We start from the raw sequence: 8,903 nt of genomic DNA on the forward strand, positions 1-8,903 counted from the left end.
ACCTTTTCCATTGGCTTTATATATAGACTAGCCTTCATGCACGTGCTCACGCGTGTGCAGAAGGCATTTTTTGAATCATAGCGTGCTACACACAACTTACACATTTTAAATGTATTTATATGCGTAAATTGACAAAAAGTAAAGTCAAATATTTGAAGTAAATAAATGATTTTAGATCACGCTAAAAGAAACCCCTCATAAACTAATTAAACCAGCTGAATTCACATAATAAAATCGATCTTTATAAAATTTACATTAAGAATTGAGAAAATAATATTGAATAAACAATTGATTGAATCACATTATTGCTGGCCCATTGTGAGACTAAGCCCACCCCCTCCCCCTTAGTGTAGATAATATCGTTTGTTAAAAAAAAAAAATCATTTGACAACTAATTTAATCACATTATTATCCGCGTGCGAAAGACCTTTTTTATAACCGGCATTACATGCCTCTTAAGATGTTTTGAACGTGTTTAAAAATAGAGAAAATAATATTTAATACATAACTGATTGAATCACATTATTGTTAGCCTATTGTGAGGCTAAGCCTACCCCTTTCCCTTTAGTGTAGATAATATCATTTGTTAAAAATAAAAAAATAATCATTTGACAACTAATTTAATCACATATTATTTGCAAAAGACATTTTTTATAACTGTCATTACATGCCTCTTAAGATATTTTGAACGTGTTTAAAAATAAAGAAATTGAATCACATTATTGCTAACCCATTGTGAGGCACTAATTTTTTTTTTTAAAAGCGCAAAAAATTTAATTATTAAAAAAGTATTGTTCGAATGACGAAAATGCCCCTGCCTTATTTGATGCATTATTTTGGAATGCCTTTGAAGTTTTTTGTCTTAGGGGGCATTTTTGTCCAAATCTTTTGTTGAAGCTTGGTGACATAAAAATCACTATTAACTTTTCCATTCTCTTTGTATATAGATATTATTAGAAAATGTGCCCGAACGTTTATGCGGACACTGAATGTAATATTTAGAATAGGCATGACTAATTTCCACACAGAGTAAGCAGAAAGGTGGTAGGATCGAAATGCCATTCTCAAATGCAATGATGGAGATAACAAATATTTGACCTAAGTAAATGCACAAAATCATGAATCAACACAGTAATCTTCAAATAATTTAAATAAGCAACATATGGATGTACTGGGATGTTAAATTCAGCAACTTGGTTTTCACATAAATTCAATTCAGCTTACATGAAGATGATTATATAATTGTTCACACCTATTATACCATCTTATATTTTACTTGCACCCAACAAATTATTCATTTTTTTATGCCCCTACATGTGGTTCAACAACGGGAAAGTTCAAAGTTTCAATAGTGGCTAAAAATGGAATGAAATCATATTATTAGTCAATTATATATATGAGATTACAATTTTATTTGTCAAATCCATAATACACAAACTCACTTTGGTTGGGTGGATGATTTGAAAAACCATTGAACATTAATAGTTTCCAGTGTGAATAAAATTTGCAATGATTGAAGCTTTAAAAAAATTTGAGAGTGTGATATGATGGCTTACCTCAACTTTGGTGTCTTCAATATCTAAGTCAGCAGAAATGATTTTGGATCCTTGACTGATGTTGTAGACCTGGATGACTAAAACAATGTAAATTATTGAAACAATGACAGTATAATCTTGTGAGCTGAATTTCACCTAGGTTTGATCTAGATTTGATGTATATGCTGGTGATGGAATACAATAGAAATTGGTTTGAATGTCATGTGTTGGTGGATTTTGAATTTTTGAGACCACTATGCCTATTATATTTGTAGTAATGAATGAATATTCATGTATACAAAAAAAGGTTCAGTTTTTATGTGCCAATGTAGCAATAGCAACCAGTGGCATAGCTTGGTTTCAAAGGTAAAATGTGTGTGCAAAAATTTAAAAGAAAATGCACTTTGGTTTGGTGTTGAAAATTTTAGTACTGATACATAAAATTTATTAAGTATAAGTTTAATTTTAAGTTGGAAGCCGATCTCAAGACATTTTACAAATATGCAAAACATTTATGTGAATGTGAGTTTTAATATTTTCAAAGGTCATTATGTTAACTTCAAATTGACACTAAAATTTATGAATTTTTTGTAAATGATTGTTAAGTTTTGTACATTGATACTTAAGATGTAAGAAAGGTTTAAGCCAACTAATATTGAGCTGAAGTAAGAAATAATATCATAATTGCTAAAAACTAAAACGGCTGACAAATAATTTTATCAAAGCTAACAAAAGATAGTGTTATAATGGCATACCTTATAATCAACGATGATTTGATACAATGTTGTATGTGACAATTTGTTAGTCTGTTTATTGAAGAGTGAATGTGTAAAAAAATAGGCTGCAAAATAAGAGTAAATGAAGCAAAAGTTGAAACAGAATTTTTGGTTGCAAATGAGCTTAGTGTCTCAAATTCCTTGAACCCCAATTTTTTAGGAAAAAAATCTCAAGTTTTCAATCAAACATTGAAAAAAACAAAGTAAAAATCTAACAACATAGATTAAAAAGAAAAAAAGAAAAAAAAAAGGTAATTGACAGAAGACTATTTGACAACGAAAGCACAAGGTAATCGTAGCTATTACCTTTCTTGTCAAGTATCTCTATAAGTATTTTAACCATAGCTCCAAACAACAAACAAAGCAACTGAAAGAATCAAAGAAACAAAAAACCACACGATGACCTAAAACGAAACAGAGTTTGACGTATAAATTAGGGTAAAGTACAAAAAATACCTCAACTATGGGTCAAATGACATTTTCATACCTCATCTTTTAAAATTGATAATGTCATACCTTATCTTACGAATTTATGTCAATGTTATACCTTCCGTTAGTTTGGCCATTTATTTATCAGTTAAATGCTGACGTGACTTGATTCGGGATCAATTTTTATTAAAAAATTAATAAAAAATTATTAAAAACAAAAAAAATCATTTAATATTATTTAAATATTAAAATAATAAAGAAAAGTTATTTAAAAAAAAAAAAAAACCAACATCAATTCGTCCCTTCCCCCCTCTCTCCCTTCTCCCCATCTTCATCTTCTTCCTCTTTCTGCAACTGCAATCCAGAAAAACAGAAGAGAAAAAAAAAAAAAAACCAATTTGTTTTCCCTGCTCCCCATCCCCTCTTCTCCCCACACCCACGCACCCAACCTCCCCACCTTCGCACCCCACCCTCTGCACCCAACCTCACACCCACTACCTACAACCCCAAAAAAAAAAAAAAAACAAAAAACCCATTCTCCTGGGCGAGGAGAAAATGGGCGGTGTGGGGGGGGTGGGAATGGGTGTGGAGGGGAGAGGGTGGGTGCGAGGGGGGGCGGACGAACTGGGTATTTTTTTTTTTTTTCTTCCCTCTTCTTCTTCTTCTTCTACAGGTTGGGTGGGTGGGTGAAAAGGTTTCCCGTTGTGTTTTTTTTTTTTTATTTTCTTCTCTCTTCTTCTGCTTCCCTCTTCTTCTTCTTCTTCTGCAGGTTGGGTGGGTGGAGGGGACAGGTTTGCCGTTGTTTTTTTTTTTTTTTTTCTTCTCTCTTCTTCTTCTTCTTCGGGTTGGGTTGGGGGGTGGGTTTTTTTTTTCCTTCTCTCTTCTTCTTCTTCTTCTTCTTCTTCTTCTGCAGGGGGACGAACTGGGTTTCTGTTGTTATTTTTTCTTTTCTTTTTTTTTTTTTTTGTTTGTTTCCTTCTTCTTCCTCCTTTCTAGGTTGCAGGGGGTTGGATTTGTGGTGGGGAGAGGGGGGATGAACTGGGTTTGGTTTGGTTTGGGAACTGGGTTTCCGTTGTTATTTTTTCTGTTCTTTTTTTTTTTTTTTGTTTGTTTCCTTCTTCCTCCTCCTTTCTAGGTTGCAGGGGGTTGGGTTTGTGGTGGGGTGAGGGGGGATGAACTGGGTTTGGTTTGGTTTGGGTTTTTTTTTTTTTTTTATTCTCTTCTTCTTCTTCTTCTTCTTCTTCTTCTTCTTCTTCTTCTTCTTCTTCTTTTCTGGGTTGCTGGAAGATGATGGGGAAGAGAGAGAAGGGAGATGCACGAAAGGAGAGGTTTGTTTTTTATTTTTTATGTACTTTTTTTTATTATTTTAATATTTAAATAATATTAAATGATTTTTTAATAAAAATGGGTCCCGAATCAAGCTACGTCAGCATTTAACTGAGAAATAAACGGCCAAGCTAACGGAAGGTATAACATTGACACAAATTCGTAAGATGAGATATGACATTGTCAATTTTAAAAGATGAGGTATGAAAGTGTCATTTAACCCATAGTTAAGGTAGTTTTTTGTACTTTACCCTAAAAATTAAATAGTCCATAAAAGCCTTTAACAATTTTATATTTTACCAATACGTTTTCAATCATTTGTTTTTGTTTTGTTTTGTTTTTTTTTTTTTCGTTTAAGCTTAGCTACGTCATTCATCTATCTCTTGGAATGCATTTACAGTCAGATTTACCAAAGGACACTATAAAATTAATTCTTAATACTCACCATATTGAATTATGATTCATGAATGGACAAAAATTTGACTGAACTACTGTAAAATTAATTCTTAATACTCACCATATATACTAAGTCGTGTTCAAAATCCTACTTACTTTGACCACCCCAGAGAAGAAAGTTTGGAGTTGGGACCGGGCCAGATACACACTGTAAGCCAAATGTCATGCACTTGTTGCATGGCAGCATTGAAATTAAACATCCGTAACTTATGAAGAGGGTCCACTTTTACCAGTCAATCGAACGGATATAGTTGTTGCGTAGCGGCGTTGCAAGCTATAATGCACCCAACGTGACGCCAAAAGTTTACGAAACACCAAATTAAATACCAATATTCTAATATCCCCATCAATTGAACAACAACTATCAATTCTAAATAAGCATGTAATTTTTTCTTTTTAAATTGTAGAGATGGATTAGGCGGGATTAGCTTTTCGTCAACAGTCGTGTGCGAGGTGTCAACCCTTTCCTGAAGGAGAAAGGACCGTTGCACTCAGAAACCCCCCGCCCGTCCCCTCTCTACTAGATTTTATTAAGAAGAAAAAAGGAAAAGAAATACAAGCGGGGGAACAAGGTCAATACCCGCTAAAAACAACTTTTGAAGCCAAATCCTAATAAGAAGTAGAAAACTGCTTGAGACACGAAAACCCAGTTAAAACCCAACCTAACAAAAATCGATAATTGGGGCGAAGATTCAATCAAACTTTCTATCAAAATAAAATTACACAAAATTAAATACAACAAACAAAAACACAAACTGCACCGATCTGAATAAGAAATGCATATAGAATTGGAAAAAAACTGAAGGCAAGGAGAGCATACCCAAACCAACACTAATGCTCCAGCTTCTACGAATTCTCAGACTTCTTAGTGGAGGAAGCCAAACGTTTTAGCTGGCAAATTCTCAACAAACCACTACAAATCAACACAAAATAAATTGTTAGGGTTTCTTTCAAATGAACACAAATTCGAAACAGAAAATCACACACAGTTATTTTAGAATATACCTAAGCTTAATACAATTTGTCAGACGATAATTTGAAGAAAGGGCGCGCTTAGAGTCGGCTAACAATTTGTAAAAAAGCTGGTCCCAACTCCAGGACTGCCAACAAATATAGAGACCAACTCCTTGAAATTCTTGTGCCAACGATTGCAAGTTGAGGATAAAATGTTCGAATAAGACAAAAATTACTATATTTTAACATCTCACATACAACCCTAAGATTAATATAATTACTTTATCAATAATTTGAAGAGGTAACACATGATGTCCAAATTAACAAAAAAAAATTTCCTAACCTGCAGATTCTTAAAAAAACAGAAAGAAAGAGCTAAAATTTCTTGCCCTAGAGATGAAGAAATAAAGATAAAACATTGAAAACAAACTGACCTTAAAATTTTGATGCCGACGATGGCAAGATCAGAGCAAAATGCTAACCAACAAAGGGTTCGTCACTGGAGAAGACCGGAAAAACTGGGTTTTAGTGTATGTATAATTTGCTGTGTGTTTGTTTACAATGTGAAGAATATATTTAGGTTTCGATATGACCGATACATACATATGTATAGTCATTTTCCCCAATCAAACTATATAGTGTCTATTATAAAAATAATGGGTATTTTGCAATTTAGGACTTAATTGTGGGCTAGTTAATATACCATGTTGTTGTATAAAATTCCTTTTTCTGTGATTATTCAAGTTCATTTTTTACGGATTTTCGTTATCCTGCTTCTTAGTCCAACACTTCACCCAACACTTCACTAAGTTAGTCTAGATTAGTCTAGTCTAAGCCAGTCCAGCTTAATCCTTGAAGTTAGTTCAATCCAAGATACTTCGGTACAACAAACGCACCCTATGAGTGTAAAACAGTAGAATATTTTCCTTTTTTATTTTTTTTTATATTGATCGATTTTAATATTGTAAAGGCCTTTTTTCATAAAAATGCTTTACTTTAAATTTAGCAATAAAAAATATTGGGTAAAGTACAAAAAACTACCTCAACTATTGGTGTCACGACACTTTCATACCTTATCTTTTAAAATTGACAATGTCATACCTCATCTTTAGAATTTGTATCAATGTTATACCTTTCGTTAGTTTGGCCGTTTATTTCAGTTCGTCCCCCCACCACAAACCCAACCTCGTGCAACCCAGAAAGAAAGAGGAGGAAGAAGAAGAAAGGAAAAAAAAAAAAAAAAAAACAACCCCAACCCAACCCGAAGGAGGAAGAATAAGAAAAAAAGAAGAAGAGGAAGAAGGAAACAAAAAAAAAATGGGAAACTCGTCCTCCCCCCTGCCCCCTGCCCCTTCCCCCCAAAAAAAACATACCCACCCACCCTGCAAAGAAAAACAAGAAGAAGAAGAGAGAAGAGAGAGAGAAGAAAGAAAGAAAAAAAAACCCTGTTTGTCCGTCTTCACCCCCCCCCCCACCCGCGAGGAGGAAGAAGAAGAAGAAGAAGAAGAAGAAGAAGAAGAAGAAGGAAAAAAAAAAAAAAAAAGGGAAAACTCAATTCGTCCCCCCCTCCCCCACATACCCACCCTGCAAAAGAAAAACAAGAAGAAGAAGCGAGAAGAGAAAAAAAAAAAAAAAAAAAAAACCTAGTTCGTCCGTACCCCCCGCACCCACCCTCTTCCCTCCACACCCATTCCCCCCCCCCCCCCCCCCATTTTTCCAATTCCACCTCAACGGATCTAGGTTTTTGTTTTTTTTTTCCTCTTCTTTTTTTTTCTGGGTTGTAGTTGCAGAAAGGGGAAGAAGATGAAGATGGGGAGAAGAAAGAGAAGGGGGGAAGGCGAACTGATGTTGTGATGTTGGTTTTTTATATGTACTTTTTTATTATTTTAATATTTAAATAATATTAAATGATTTTTTAAATAATTTTTTAATAAAAAATGGGTCTCGGATTAAGCCACGTCAGCATTTATGTCACATCCCAGCCCGGGGGGACACTTCTCGGGCCCCCTCCACCACCGTAGCACGATATTGTCCGCTTTGGGCTTACCATTCCCTCACGGTTTTGTTTTTGGGAACTCACGAGCAACTTCCTAGTGGGTCACCCATCATGGGATTGCTCTAGCCTCCTTCTCGCTTAACTTCGGAGTTCCTATGGAACCCGAAGCCAGTGAGCTCCCAAAAGGTCTCGTGCTAGGTAGAGATGAGAATATACATATAAGGATCACTCCCCTAGGCGATGTGGGATGTCACAATCCACCCCCCTTAGGGGCCTGACGTCCTCGTCGGCACACACGCGACCAGGGTTAGGCTCTGATACCAATTGTCACATCCGGGCCCAGGATGTGATCCACCCCGGGTCAGGATGTGACAATTTAACTAAGAAATAAATGGCCAAGTTAACGGAAGGTATAACATTGACACAAATTCTAAAGATGAGGTATGACATTGTCAATTTTAAAAGATAAAGTATGAAAGTGTTGTGACACTAATAGTTGAGGTAGTTTTTTGTACTTTACCCAAAAATATTTAACTTAAACTTAGCAATAAAAATAGTTTTACTCTAAAGGCCTTTTTTCATTAACCTTTACTTTCTTGTTGACGTGATTACTAGAGATGAGCACTCTATTCATGATACTTATATTTGGGATAGGTCTTTACATACTATTGCTAAAAATGCTTTTCTCCTTTACAGGAAAACGATTGTACTCGAGCTTTCTTTCTTTAAATAAATTTATTTCTTCATAAAAAAATAAAAAAATGTTTAACAAAAATAAAACATTCTGATTATTTAAAAAAATGATTTTTAGACAACAACTTTTATAATAAAAACAAGCAGAGTTTAACCAGCCTTACACCCTATACCTCCACAATTGTTGTTGCTATCATCACCACCATAGTCAATGTGGCCGCCCCTACTACTATTGGTACCTTTACACCCCTACCTAGCACACCACACTAGTTACCTAACACTTTTACATTTCTTTGTATACTCAAAATATTTACGGTTTATTTTACAGTTGATTATTTTGAAAACATTTACACTTCTTAAAGTAGATTCGATTAGGGTCTGATCTAATGTGAATCTGAGGTTTATCGTACATAAACAGACAAGTTAAATTTGATGATCCAAATATGATCCGAATCCATTACTCCAATTACAAACGGATCCGAATATTGATAAAGTTTGATTCGATTTGAATCCAACCCAAATATACGTCCAATATTGAAAATTAAAATTATAAAATAATTAAATACACACAATTTGTTTTTTCATTTAATAAAGCAGGAGACTAGGAATGAGCCCATAGTAAAGCCATTGATTGTTTTATGAACAAACCTTGGCTGCTGCATATATAGTAGGAAGTCCTGCTATACAGCCCATGTACATTTTAATATGAACAATATTTGCTTACTCAAAGGAGTAGGA

The 8,903-nt window shown here is 34.4% G+C and overlaps 1 long non-coding RNA gene across 2 annotated transcripts; it reads right to left on the bottom strand.

The window, feature by feature from the left end:
• Positions 1-823: 823 nt before the first annotated feature.
• On the bottom strand, positions 824-6,756 carry LOC125477044. Of its 2 annotated transcripts, XR_007258278.1 has the most exons (4): positions 5,911-6,756; positions 5,528-5,622; positions 5,343-5,435; positions 824-2,341 (listed from the first exon to the last, which is right to left on the bottom strand). It is a non-coding gene; the product is annotated as an uncharacterized LOC125477044 (long non-coding RNA). The 2 variants fall into 2 exon arrangements; XR_007258277.1 differs by lacking the exon at positions 5,528-5,622.
• Between the last annotated feature and the right edge of the window lie 2,147 nt (positions 6,757-8,903).

Source organism: the organism of the source record quoted next, unplaced genomic scaffold (genome assembly GCF_019419815.1).
Source record: "Pyrus x bretschneideri cultivar Hongxiangsu unplaced genomic scaffold, Pyrus_bretschneideri_v1 Contig20, whole genome shotgun sequence".
Lineage (NCBI taxonomy): Eukaryota > Viridiplantae > Streptophyta > Magnoliopsida > Rosales > Rosaceae > Pyrus > Pyrus x bretschneideri.